Genomic DNA, 13878 nt, shown 5'->3' on the forward strand with positions numbered 1-13878 from the left:
CTTCATCTATATTATTGCTGGAACAATCATTTGCCTCTTTAATACATTCCAGTGCAGAAATATGTAACTCCTTCAATAGGACTTACTTACACATAGCTCACCTATCGACATTATAGACTTTTGTCGTTCTCATGGACGTTGTCTACAAAGGTAGGTCATGTGATCTTTGGTGAAATTTCTTTACCGCGTTTTTTTACGAAAAGATCTCTGCTCACTGTGGCCAACATGCCACTGCAATACTTAAAATGTGCTGTTTAATGTCAAATAATGACATTGAATATTCCTGATGCTTCTAGCCTGTGTTGTACTGCAGTATGTAATCCGAGATGACGCTGAAAGTTGACAGTGGTCTGTAGAACGGAGTAAACGTGTGTATCACACACATTGTAGTTAAAATATTTTTTTGCGAGTCTATGCATTGCACGCAGTTCAGCTATTTTCACAGATATTCGCCAGGAGAATCAAGGATAAAAACTAATATACATACGATCATACTTTATCATATACCCTAACATATTTCTGAGTTATTTTTCAGTCTTAAATTTTTATGCATGAAACTGAAGTCTAACACTGAACAGTGAAACATCTAAGCTTATAAGATTAGAAAAGGCAACAGACTTGACTGGCAATACTTCAACCTCAAAATTTTCATTTTACGTACTCCAACTTAGTAGCAGAAAATTTTGAGAGCGTCAAATTGAAGTAGCGATGTGTAACACGCTCTCAAGATTATTTTGAAACTTACCTTCTGTTCATTGTAGAATCTGTGACTCAGTAGCACCAACCATTGGAGACACCAAAACTTGAACGATGTATCTGTAAACAGTCGAAAGTTGTTTCTATTATTGGGAAAATTTGGTTAGGTTTGTGTATTTTGTATCAAAATATTTCTAGATGCCGCACACCGGTGGGAGACACCAAAAGCGGCAAGGAAATGGAGAAAACTTAATGCAGGCAAGTGATCTTCATCCTGATTCAAAATTATTGCGGTCGACAACTACGTACTACTGTAGTGATAATAACGCAGACATACAACATATAAGTGTTGTCGAAGTTCTAGAGCCGTAAGTTGATCCTAACGATTCATATTAACGTAATCGGGTTATTGCGGCTTTGTTTCAAGTGTGTCATCAAAGCTTTCTAGTGTTTATTGTACTTTGTTGACGATAATATAACCTCAAATTGTTTCGTTTCTCCGGTAGTTGTACATGTTGTTATTGATTGATAGAGGGCCACGTTACCTCATGGTAAAGTAGATTTGTGTTTTTTAACCCACAAATAAACAGATTTGTCAGTTATTGTATTTTTCATAAATAATCACCGATTTGAAGCGTAAATCGGAATCCACTGTGCTTGTGTTGTTAAGAGATGATCTGTGTTCATCAACAGATACTGCAACCTAATTTGATGTTTTCTTTCTTTTCCCTGGCGTATTAATTCGCAAGCTCTTGGTTGTTAAATTTCCCGTGTAGTATTCTGGTAACTTAAATTTTTTGTCTTAGTTTAGGTGCTAAGGCCTATGGAATATGTGTATGATCTTATCTTGAGTTGATTCTGTATTGGATCAAAATATTAACGTTTGAAGAAATTATGAATACGAAATAAAAATAGTGACTTTGAAACTGTTTTTCCTTTATAGGTAATGTCAGGGAACGTGACATTTGTACGTCTGTATTAATTAAAATTAAGGAGTAATGCTGGAATGTTTATTTATTTTAATATTTCACTTTCACAGATAGCCTGTTGTGTGAAGATTGGAGTAGCTTATATAGAATCTGTATTCAGGGACTAATTTGTGATATTTATTTTACTCCATTGCAATGCCTCATCGAATTTTGCTCCCAAATGGTAGCAGTGTAACTTGCAGAAGTGTTTCTCAAATACTGGGCCATTACAACTCTTCCTGTGTGCTTTGACGAGGACAAAACTGTTTTATGAAGTCTTTTATGCATGGTTTGTCTACTAAGGAACAAACAAACTGTGTGACACTTCTGTGCAGAATTATTTGAATGTTATGATATTTATGCTTAAAAATATAACATTTTTATTCGTTGTAATGTATGTTTTATTTAGCTTTGATATGGTTTGCTCACATATGCGTGGTGGTGTAAGTTATGTTTTGGTCCCCACCCTGCATTTTTTGATATGCCGCAAACATAAATGTTAGGTTGCACTGCTGTTATTTTATCACCACCACCTTTATTTCTCTGTAACATTCATTGTCACTTTTCAACCTAACCTAGACCTTTGTTACTACAACCAAGATTTTGGGGCATAACCGAATTAAGCCATAGTCAAGAAAGTGTGTGTGGCAGCTTTCATGTAATCTCTGGGACGTGATCTCCAGGTTTGCAAAATTCTTCCATTAATAGAATCTTCTTTCAGAGTATTCAGACTTGGTGGAGGGGGGGGGGGGCATCTTCCCTTGTTAGTGTGTACAAACTGTGAGGCAAGTCATGGTTTTTAGGGTGAGTAAAGACATACAAATACAACACAAATTCAGGATGTTCTTTACCCAGATATGCTTCACCTGGTAGATTCAGATATCATCAGTCATCCCCATTTTTCAAGAATGATCTTCTTTGCCTCTGCCATTTCTTGTGAAATAAAGCCATTGTTTTCCACAACATAATCTGCAAAACTTTGCCCACAGATCAATCCATGGGCAGGTGCGGGTATATGAAGAAATTAGTGCAGATGAGTATGTCTACAAAGGAAGTAGATATCCTTTGTTGATAGTATGGATTTGATTGCGTCCGTGCCCACAAGGTTTTTTTAATGACAGAATTTTTTCACACCCATTTGTAGACCACCTGATAGTGCACTGATGGACCAGTGATGTTGTTAACATGGCAGAGGTACAAATCTTAGGAAACAACTTATGGATGATATCACTAACAAAACAAAAGTATTAGCAAAACAAACATCATCCTCAATGGTTCAGTCTTCACTAGACTTATAAAGATCTATTAAACAGCCACAATCCAGAAGAACTAAACCACATACTGAGAAAAAGCACATAATCAACATCTACAACTCGAGCATACAAACAAAAAACACTGCTTTCCTAAGTGTTTGGTATATGGTGTCACACTTCAAAGAATATACTGATGGCTTGCATTGTTCACTAGAATATAATTTTTAAATCTGGCACTAGAGTAATATATGCTTATGACCCATGATGACACATTAAAGAATCACCAAGATGAACCTGTGTTTTTGCATCTTTTCGCTGATTCATCGTAATTTGGTTGGCCGCTTAAGGTACACTGCATTAAGCATAATTTTTGTTGTTCTAGGATGCTTGCCACTTGATGGGTTGGGCATTTGTTCATATTTAAAGCTACAGTCTGCGTTAGTCACTAATACAAATGTAAATAAAACAAAAAGAAATTTTACTCTATTTAATTACTGCCATCATGAAAAGATTTTATTTAAACCTCCGATAATTGTTAGAATGACTACCTGAAACAAATCAAAATAGATCAACACTGAAGGATTGCAGTCTTAAGCGAGGTTGACAGGCACACAATTTAAAATGATACTTATACATCTTTAACTGTTTGGTACTTCCAAATAATGATTTTGTCTGGGGGGGAGGTGGCGGGTGTGTGTGTGTGTGTGGGGGGGGGGGGGGGGTAAGTAGTTGGATATTGTGTTTGGACCCTGAAGATAAGGAAAAATGTTCTAATGCTGTACAGATCATTATTATTGCTATTGTTATTAATATTATTTTTAGTTTTGTTTTCATTGTTGCATATAAAATTTCCATGTTCATATATTATATTTCATTTCAGTACTGTTTACATATGTTACAACATTTCCTCACTGACACAAATGTCCAGTTGTGAAATGAATAAATATAAATGATTAACTACCACAAATTTATAGCTCAATACCTCAAGCTGTTTTTTAAACGAACTAAATTTCATCACACGCTATTGCCCAGGCCTGGAAGAACTGAGTCGCAGTTGTCAACTGTTTCTCTTTATATGTTTAATGAATAATATCGCCCTAAGTATTCTTTGTGCCCTCAAATTCGCAGTTTCCTATCCAAACACCCTAAGGAATTTACTTGTCCATCCCTATGATACTCCTTATTCTAACCGCATGCCCTATGGGTCATATGTATGTGCAGGTCACAAGTATGAGGTCGTCCCCTGCATCAGCCCATCTATCTTTTCAGAGCTGTCACTGACACATCCTACTTCACCATAGGCAGGTGCTATGAAAGCAGTTGTTTCATCTACCAACTTTAGTTGTAACCACTTCACAGCTGCCTGTACATGGGCACTGCGCAACTAGGATCAGCAGACAGCCATACCAGCCAGTAATGGAAGAAACTGCTCATCACAACGTTGACTTCCTCTGAATTGTCATGTCCCCCTCCTCACCCAAAATCTGTTATTCTGGCCTGCAGGTGGAAACTACCCTCCAGTACATCTGCTATTTACTGAGCCCCTCTAGTCTAGGTTTTCGACATGTATCGCTGTTCCCTGTCAGTTCCACCCTTAAGCCCCCATCCCATCTTTACACTTCACCTTGTACTATATTTCCTCATCCAAGCTCACTCGTATCTTGCTTTCATTATACACACACCAAAAAAAGTTTTGCATTACCCCAGTTCCCAGAACTCCTGAAGATAGACATTGACTGTGGATATTGTATCACAGACACAGCCCCATTGACTGTTCAGAGACGTCACTAAACCTGCCCAAAGATGTAAACGACCGATGAGCAGGGCCTATTAGACAGAGGGGGTCCAACAGCAGATCAGTTCCATCCATTCCACCAGGAAGGATGTACACAGCTCATGTCATCTGTAGTACAACCATGCCTAGATGGACAATACCACCGTTCAATTGTGTCCGCATTGTTACTATGTACCAGGAAGGACTCTCAACAAGGACATGTCCAGGCGTCTTGGAGTGAACCAAAGCAATGTTGTTCTGACATGGAGCAGATACAGAGAAACAGGAACTGTCAATGACAGGCTTCGCTCAGGCCGCCCAAGGGCTACTACTGCAGTGGATGACCGCTACCGACTGGCTATGGCTTGGAGGAACCCTGACAAGCATCGCCACCATGTTGAGAAACGCTTTTTGTGCAGCCACAGGACGTTGTGTTACGACTCAGACTGTGTGCAGTAGGCTGCATGATGCGCAACTTCACTCCCAACGTCCATGGTGAGGTCCATCTTTGCAACCACGACACCATGCAGTGCGGTACAGATGGGCCCAACAACATGCCGAATGGATCACTCAGGATTGGCATCATGCTCTTTTCACCGATGAGTGTCGCATATGCCTTCAACCAGACCTAATGAGGCTGAATGCCTTAGATGCACTGTGCAGCAAGGTGGAAGTTTACTGCTGTATTGGGGTGGCATTATGTGGGGCCGATGTATGCCGCTGGTGGTCATGGAAGATGCCTTAATGGCTGTACAATACGTGAATGCCATCCTCCGACCGATAATGCAATCATATCGGCAGCATATTGGCGAAGAATTTGTCTTCAATTTGTGCCCCAACTGTGCATGGCTTGTGAATGACTTCCTTCAGGATAAAAACATTGCTTGAATAGAGTGGTCAGCATATTTTCCAGACATGAACCCTGTTGAACATGTCTGGGATAGATTGAAGAGGGCTATTTATACATGATGTGACCCACCAACTACTCTGAGGGATCTACGCCGAATTGCCGTTAAGGAGTGGGACAATCTGGACCAACAGTGCCTTGATGATCTTGTGAATAGTACGCCACAATGAATACAGGCGTGCGTCAATGCCAGAGGATGGGAAACTGTGTATTAGAGGTACCAGTGTGTACAGCAATCTGGACCGCCATCTCTGAAGGTCATGGTGATACAACAATCAATGTGTGGCTTTCATGAGCAATAAAAAGGGTGGAAATGATGTTTATGTTGATCTCTATCCCAATTTTCTGTGCAGGTTCCAGAACTCTCGGAACCGAGGTAATGCAAAACTTTTTTTGATGTGTGTATGTTCACTTAGTTTGGAACCATCACCCCACTTTTTCCCTCTACTACCATATCCATTTCTCAATACAGGTTCATATCCTTATGGGGTATAATTATTCGTGTCCAGGACAATCTCCTAGGCCTCTGTCCAGTCTTGGCAGGACCGAGAGGTGATCATCGTTGAAAAATATTGGACCTGTGTCCACGTAGGAGTGAGGAAGGAAACACGCTCCACCTAGCTGAGTGCCATTACAGGAGAGAATTCGCACCGCGCACCACCAATCCGGAGTAGTGGCGAGCAGCTATCATGTGATTCCTCCCTCAAACACCTAATTACCCACACACACAGTGTGCACAGGGGGTGGAGGGTGGTAGGTAGATTCAGTGTTAGTAGTTTGGGAAACAAACAACTTCTACTGAGGTGACAATCCTTCTGTGGCAAATAAATCAGCCATTCAAAATATTTTTAAAGACAAATTTAAAATTACTCTTAGGCATGATGGGCTACCTGTAGACTTCTGTAACATTCTGTAAGTCACACGTGTCTCCGGATTGTTGCAAGTAGGAAGCATCTTGGGGAAATTGGTCTTCAGTTGTTGAGTTCTGGTTTGGAGTATTCCAGGGTCCCAGGCTTGGAGATGGTTGGCATCCTCAGTGCTCCATAATTGTTCGATCTAGGAATGCTATCAGCAATCTCAATTAGACTTAATAGTAGAGCTTCTTGTTTTGCAGAAGCAGGAATCTTAGCACAATCATCCAGATTGCAATGATTGTACAAACACTATAAAAACTGACAGGGTGGATAGACAAAACAGTCATTGACAGGCAATCTTTGTTGAACCTGTTGCATCCCAGTCATAGCACACTTCCCTAGATATATCGGGTTGCGGTTGGATTGACTAGTTTCGTGGCTGTTTGAGGATAGGAAACAGAAAATTTAAATCAAAAATGACAATCATACAGCTGCATAAGTTTACCCCTGGTAGGCATCAATGCTCATCCAGATAGGGAAACTAGTCAGACATCTAGACTAATCTACATGTACACTCTGCAAACTACTGTGAATTGTATGGCAGAAGGTATGTCCCATTGTACCAGTTATTAGAACTTCTTCCCAATCCATTCAAGGAGTGCAGGAATAATGATAGTTTGAATGCCTCTGTGTGTGTGCTGTAATTATTCTAATATTGTCCTCTACTGTGAATGCTGTTGTCAGATATGGAATGAGTTGATTGACATTCGTAAGCAGCTGGAAATTGTCCAACTACTGTCTAATGATTGGCAGCTACTGCAGATTGGTTTGTTGGAAGAGCTCCTGAGAGGCATGTACCTGTGGTACTGTTACCAAAGATACCTCAAGTATTACCATCTCCTGTGGATCCTGTCTCCGTTACAGAAAGAATGGGCCTGTCATTACTCGTCCACTTGACTGTGAGTGGCATTTCAATGGTAGAGCTACGCATCCTGTACAGGATGGATGGGGGCCAGGGAGGACACAGGGTGTTATACCAATTCCTTTAACCAATAAGTTCAAGGTGCTGTCTTTCATTGAAACTGAGCAAGTGGGACTACCTTTACCTGTTTTGGGGAAACCTGTTTAGTGCAGTGTCAAGAGGAAGCAAAAACAAAAGGGTACGAATTAGGGGTTTATTAATCATTGGCAATTCAAATGTATGGAGAACGATGTTACCCCTTGGAGGAATGACAGCAGGGGATAGGAAAGGACACCTGGTGCACTCAGTGTGTGTGTGTGTGTGTGTGTGTGTGTGTGTGTGTGTGTGTGTGTGTGTCTGGGGGCACGTTCAGCTTATTGAAGGGGCTATTCCAGCAGCCATTGAGGGAACAGGCTGCAACCAATTGCAAATCATGACACACGTTGGAATGAATGATGCCTGTCATCTGGTCACAGAGGTCATATTTGAATCATTCCAGTGACTATCAGAGAAGAACAGCCTTGTGCACAGCATTGGCCCCAGAACTGATTGTCTCCTCTTGGTTCTGAGTCAAACAGAAGGATTGAATCAGAGACTTCGAAGTTTCTGTGACAGGCTAGGCTTGGCTTCCTGGACTGGCAGCATAGAGTTGATAACTGTACGGTGTGCATTACACATTAGAGGCTGCTACCCAGGTAGATGACTGTGTGTGGGATGCACACAAAAGTTTTTTAGATTATGTAACTCTTCATTCAATCCAGATAATGGTAGCTGTAAGAAAGCGAAAAGTATCAGTCTAATCTCAAAAGAAATGCCTCCCACAGGTGACAGTATTAAAATCCAAATGGTTAACTGCTGAAGCATTGACAAAAAAGTGGCTGAGTTCTAAGTGATCTTGGGAAGCACTGAAGCTCACATAATACTAGGAACTGAAAGCTGGTTGAAACCTGAAATTTATAGCAGTGAGATTTTTGCGGACAATTTTAGCATATATCAAAAAAATAAGCTAATATGAAAGGGAGGTGATGTATTTATCACAATAGACAAGAAACTCAAATCTACCAAGATAGAAATTGAAGAAATTGGGCAAGACTCAGTATCAGGGGGAGGGCAAAAAATGGTAATTTGATCCTTCAGTCTCCCACCAGACTTGTCTTTTGATGTAGCCAAGAACTTCAGAGAGAACCTCATTTTACTTGTACCCAAGTTAGTAAAGCCAACCAAAGCCCTTAAATGGTGCAAGGAGTCCCTTTACCACTTCTTGTTAGACACAATTTCTTCAGGTCTAGTTGTTGTGGTGTCACCGCCAGACACCACACTTGCTAGGTGGTAGCCTTTAAATCGGCCGCGGTCCGGTAGTATACGTCGGACCCGCGTGTCACCACTATCAATGATTGCAGACCGTGCGCCGCCACACGGCAGGTCTAGAGAGACTTCCTAGCACTCGGCCCCAGTTGTACAGCCGACTTTGCTAGCTATGGTTCACTGACTTCTACGCTCTCATTTGCCGAGACGATAGTTAGCATAGCCTTCAGCTACGTTATTTGCTACGACCTAGCAAGGCGCCAGTATCCGTACTATTGATATTGTGAATCATGTACCGTAAAGAGCGACATTCTCCATTAATGGATTAAAGTTAAGTATTGCACCAGCTACGTCCGTTTTTCTCAATTCTAATTCCCTTGTCATGTTCCAGACCTCACGCCAGTCTGCGTGAGCTGAGACGCATGCATTTCGGCCTCCTTTAACCATACGGTTGGCTCTCCTGCCAACCACAACAAATTTCTGTCTCTCTTGCTCTCTAATGCCATGCATTCGAAGATTAGGTGTGATGCAGTTTCTTCACTCTCATCACAGATCTTACATTTAGGGTCTTCTTTCGTTATACCCATTGTATGTAGGTGTGTTTTTGAAATTACGATGGCTGGTCATCAGTCCAACCATGAGTTTAATCTCTTTCCTATTCAAGCCCAGGATTACAAAGCTTCTTTTAAAACACATGCTTTGGCACCATTACCTTACCATGTTTTTGTTTGTAGACCTTGATCCAGTATTCTATGTGCTGTCTACTAAGCCAGTTCTGGAGTTCTAGATTGATCATAGACTTCGTTATTGTCAGGACAGGCTCCGGTCCGATGAATGGAGCCTGTGCCCCCATCCTGGCCAATCTGTCGGCTTGTTCATTGCCACCGATCCCTGAGTGGCCAGGGACCCACACTTGGTTTACACTTTTGCTTCCCTCTAGCTTCACCAGTGACATTCTGCAACAATCTTAGATCTTGTTGCAGGAGCTGCAGTAGTTTTATATCTGAATGAGGAACTTGAAACTTTCATCACAGAGCAGCAGCATGTAGAGAAACTATGGCCCAAGTTTAAAAGGTTAGCTGACCATATACGTGTGATACGCAGTAGAATAGTCCATAATGCGAGGGATCATCTGTGGCATACAGTCACTGTAAAATAATGTCTAAAGAAACAGAGACTACTGCATAATAGGTGTAAACGAAAGCATGAGACTATAGATAGAAAGATTCTGAATGAAACATTATTGCCTGTCGAGAGAGCAATGCATGATGCCTTGAATGACTACCATAGCAGAATATTGGGAAATGATATTTCACAAAATCTAAAGAAATTCTGGTCATATGTCAAGGTTGTTAGTAGCATCAAAATTAGTGTCTAGTCCCTAGCAAATGAGGCAGGAACTGCAATTGAGAGTAGCATAGAAAAGTCTGAAATGCTTAGCTCTGTTTTCAAATATTCCTTTACAAACGAAAACACAGGAGAATTGTCTCAATTTAATCCTTGCACCTTTGAAAAGTCGAGTGAAATAAATATTAGTGTCAGTGGTGTTAAGAAACAGCTGAAACTTTTTAAATTGAATGAAGCTCCAGGGCCCGATAGAACCCCTGTCAGGTTCAGTACTGACTTTGCGGCTTAGTTAACCCCTCGAGTTTCAAGAAACAGCTTTGTATTATGACTGTGGGAGTATACTACAATACCTCTATGTATCACTCACATCTTCTGCTAGTATAAACGTTTGTTTAAATACTAGGGTGTAGTTTGTTCGAATGTGTGTTTTTCATATGTTGAGAAGATGCTACACTTAGAAATTGACACTCCTTTACATACATGACGGTCTGCAGGCAGTAACAAGTGGACTTAAGAAGGTATAAGAAAATCCAAGGTCTGGCCATGAAGCTTGGTAATGATGTTAGTCCTTTTTTGCTCAATAAACCTCCAGTACAGCATGTTTTTATCAGGGAAAGGTGACTTGAGAAGAGACGTTGGCTGTAGAAGTCTTCATTTGGCTTTTCATGGAATTATCTCACTTGAAAATCACCTTGTCATCATTCTGTAAATGCCTGCCATTTAATGCTTTCTTCATCCGAGGAAAAAAAGGATAGTTATTGAATCCCATGCCGGGAGAGTACAGTGGATGGTGTAAAATGTGATAGCCCAAAGAAGCAGCATGTGGGTCTGTGTCCTGTGCAGCATGAGCTGCTCCGTTTAGGAGCAAAAACACCGCTTGGTCCACTTCCCACAATTCATAATCTTCTGTAATGCTTTGACCCTTATGAGAATAATCTGTTAGTATCTCACCTTACCAGTCCCAAAAACCTTCAGCAACACATTTCACAGTTTCTATTGGGTCTTCACCCTTATTGATAATGGTGAATCCACATATTTCTGCTGATTGTTTTCATTTTTTGTCTTGAATGATTGTGATACACACAGCACTCATCCATGATGATTAAGCATGTAAAGAAGTCATCTGGATTGGCCTGATGTATCTGTAACATTTCAATGGCTGTCCCAGTTTGGTACACTTTTTGAGTGAGTGTAACTAGTCATGGCTTACAGTGAATGGTGGCCTTTGTGATGTTCCAAATGCGTGAGATGTTGCAAATTGTTCTGTGACTGGTTTTCACTTTTCCTACCATTACCTAGATTGTGCTATGCCAGTCCTCAAAGCACAGAGCCTCCACTTATCTTACATTTTCTGGTTCTACACAGAGATTGTCTGCTACTTTGGTCTTCGTCATTCAGACTTGTTTGATCATAAGGGAAACATCTGTGCCACTTGACCACTGTGTAATATTATGGTGCATTTTTGCCATATGCCTCCACCAGCTTGGCATGAATTTTAGTAGAGTTGTTCCTGTCAAATACAAAAAAACTAATTATGGCATGATGCTCAAATTTATCATTGGGATGTGCTCTTTTTTGGTCTCTCTAGTGGTGTGCTATGGTACTGTGGTGCAGGGATATGTGTGTCTACTGAGACATGTACATGCAAAACAAAAAAATAACTATGTAACATGTTTTCAATGTTATAGTTAAAACTGTATGGTTATCCATACAGAGACTGGGAAATGATGCATCATGCTTGTAGCTGCTGTAGATACAGAAAGAGGGAAAATAGATGTTTCACTTATCTTACCTTGGGGTGGGGAGGGCGACATTTCAGAGAAAACAAGAGACTTTATTTCAATATTTAAATCTTCTATATTGGCCATACATATTGTGGGTGGATGCATTTATCTGAAATTATGGCTATATATTGCAAATACCTGATACTTTAAATAACGGCAGTGCGTTATAGGATGTTCATAAACAATGGTTTGATACTTGCAGGAGATATGGCCAGACAGCACACAAGGCTGTTGTGGCATTCTACATTCTGTGAATATACTTTAAATGTTCAGAACTATTTCCATCTTAGAACAGGGACTGTTGTTTTTGTGCTGATGGAAATATAATGCAACAGTGTTCCTTCAAGATGGGTGTTTTCAGCAGCACTAGTTGTCAAGCCTGCCACTTCCTTTGCAGTGGTACACATTTCAAACTTTAGACATATGGAATTCACTGTTTTGCTGTCTGTATTATCAAAATAAAGTGAGCATCTCTGTACTTCCAGCATTTCAACAAGAACATAGAACAAGGGCTGCAGCAACTTAAGAGGATTGGAAAAAAACAGCTGATCAGAAACTTTTTTAAATTTAAATGATAAAGATGAATGTATTGTGCATTATAATGGTTTTGTTAAAAGACCTTCAAGCCCAAATATCACCTATCCCTTGCCACACTCTGCCTCTCAGGAGCACATCACCAAAAAAGAACAACAGGGGAGAAGACAACTCACTTTGATTAATGGGCCCCATACTATAATGAAATGTAAATGGTTTTAGAACTTACACGGAGAAATTCAAACATTTGCCACAGAAGAAATCACTGTGCTAATTTTCACAGAAGTCATATTTTAAACATCTGATCGTCCTGTGCTAAGAGGCTATGCTCTCTACAAGAAAGATAACCTTATCTGTGACAGATCTGAAGGAGTTGTGACATTATCATAACAAATAATGCGAGAGGTTACCCAGAAGTTCACATAGTACACAGATAAATAAAATTACACTTTACTTAGCTCCTGTTCACCACAATTACCTTAAAAATTGGGGGTGTATACACTGCTCCCAGCAGTTTTTCCATGAACAGAAAACTGCTTGGAACTCATTTTTTTGTGGTGCAGTTTACTATCACTTGCCATTCTGCTGGAATCTCCCCAATGGTATGAAATCTTCAGCCTTTTAATTTGAGTTTCATTCTGGGGAACAGAAAAAAGCCTCTTGGTGCCAAGTTGGCTGATTATGATGGATGAGAAATAACTGCCATTTTGTTTTTTGCCAGAAACTCCTGTGTTATCAACGCATTATCATGATGGAGGAACCAATTGCCTGTGCGCCATTTTTCTAAGTGATTTCTTCTGACATTTTCCCTCACGACATCATGGTAGAAATGCCAGGCTAACAAAGAGGTTCGAGCTCCATATTGGCAATTCATTCCATTTTGAAGAACCATATGAACATGGATTTCACATTAGACTTTACTTGCTGGGCTTCCTTGTGGGTTGTTCCATTGTTACTTAGCTTTACGATCATACCCGTAAACCCAGCTTTCATTACTGGTAATACATGTCAGAAGAAAATCTGGTTCTCTGTCAAGCCTTCCTTGAAATTCTCAGCAGACTTGCATGCAATGCTGTTTCTGCTTGTCGCTGACAATTCATGGCACACACTTTGAGGTAATCCCTTGGGTGTGCAGTTTGTCAGACAAAATCGTCTGACATGCCCCCTATGACATTGCATATATCCACCTACAATCCTCCAGTATTGTATTCGAAACAGCGGCATCATTTTTGTGCAACAGGTTCCAATGTGGAAATGCACACAATGGGTAAAATGTAACCATCTAGCACAAAGCTGCCCTTGGTACTGGCTCTCAAAGGATGTGGGAGGTACCACTTGGTGGTGTTCCATTGTACTGGCTACACTTCGGAAGTTAAACATACATTCTGCAAACTTTTGGGTAACATCTTATATACACCACACATCACCTGTCTCACTCACCTTAAACTTGCAGACAGTAGCTTGCATACATTGCTGAAAATTATATACACAGCTT

General features: G+C 40.5%; 1 protein-coding gene across 1 annotated transcript in view; it reads left to right on the forward strand.

Moving 5' to 3' along the window:
* The first annotated feature begins 754 nt into the window (after positions 1–754).
* Positions 755–13878, forward strand: part of LOC126338961 (zinc finger protein 16) — a 112592-nt gene continuing 99468 nt past the window's right edge. The window contains exon 1 of the mRNA XM_050001593.1: positions 755–954. The gene's annotated coding sequence lies outside the window, so the exon portion shown is untranslated. The remainder of the gene's footprint in view (positions 955–13878) is intronic.

This window comes from Schistocerca gregaria, chromosome 1 (assembly GCF_023897955.1).
Source record: "Schistocerca gregaria isolate iqSchGreg1 chromosome 1, iqSchGreg1.2, whole genome shotgun sequence".
Classification (NCBI taxonomy): domain Eukaryota; kingdom Metazoa; phylum Arthropoda; class Insecta; order Orthoptera; family Acrididae; genus Schistocerca; species Schistocerca gregaria.